This window comes from Perognathus longimembris, chromosome 6 (assembly GCF_023159225.1).
Source record: "Perognathus longimembris pacificus isolate PPM17 chromosome 6, ASM2315922v1, whole genome shotgun sequence".
In the NCBI taxonomy this organism is placed as follows: domain Eukaryota; kingdom Metazoa; phylum Chordata; class Mammalia; order Rodentia; family Heteromyidae; genus Perognathus; species Perognathus longimembris.
In genome coordinates this window covers 48110596-48111340 of record NC_063166.1, presented here as the reverse complement: position 1 = coordinate 48111340, position 745 = coordinate 48110596, and positions in this window count along the sequence as shown.

Genomic DNA, 745 nt, shown 5'->3' with positions numbered 1-745 from the left:
CGCCCCGTCCGCGACGCGCGGAAATTACGTAGTTTCGCCGACCAATCCGTGATTCCGGTCCCGCCTCTTCCAGTCTCTTCACCCGCCGGTCTACTCAATGGTGTCTTGACTCGTGACGGCAGGTTTGAGCTGGCGGCGCTGAGCTGTAACACCCTGAGTGTCCCCCGCGGGCGATGAGGTGTCTGAGCAGCGTCCCCCGCGTACCAAGTGAGTGGAGGGGGCCTTGCCTCTGGGGTCTGCAATGCCAGGGGCTGAACCTCAGCCACACTCGAGGCGTTTCGGCCTTCATTTCTCTTTATTTCCGAGGTGAGACCAGAGCAATAACCAATCATTGGCAGTCCTGGGACGCGATTTTGTCACGAGAGAGGAAGGCACTGTTTATTAAATGACAATAATAATAACAACAGTACTTTCATGCTCTTGAAGCGCAAAACAAACCACCAGAAATTTAAGTCTTTTCTGAATGACTATGGTTAAGGGGAAAGCAGTCTATAAAATGTTTCCCGTTAGGATCAGGTATTATTTACTAGTGTAGTATCCTGATCACCCAGGTGGGACTCGAACCCACGATGTGGTATACCCACCACCCTGGTGGGACTTTAGCCCATGATAATAAAGTCACCAGCACTCTTGTCAGTCTCGGGCTAGGAGTCTTTAGCTGTACACAGCATCTGTTGGCCACCATCAGGATGGTGAAGAACAGCACCCTCAGTAGGGTTTTTAAAAGCAAAAATCACACATACCA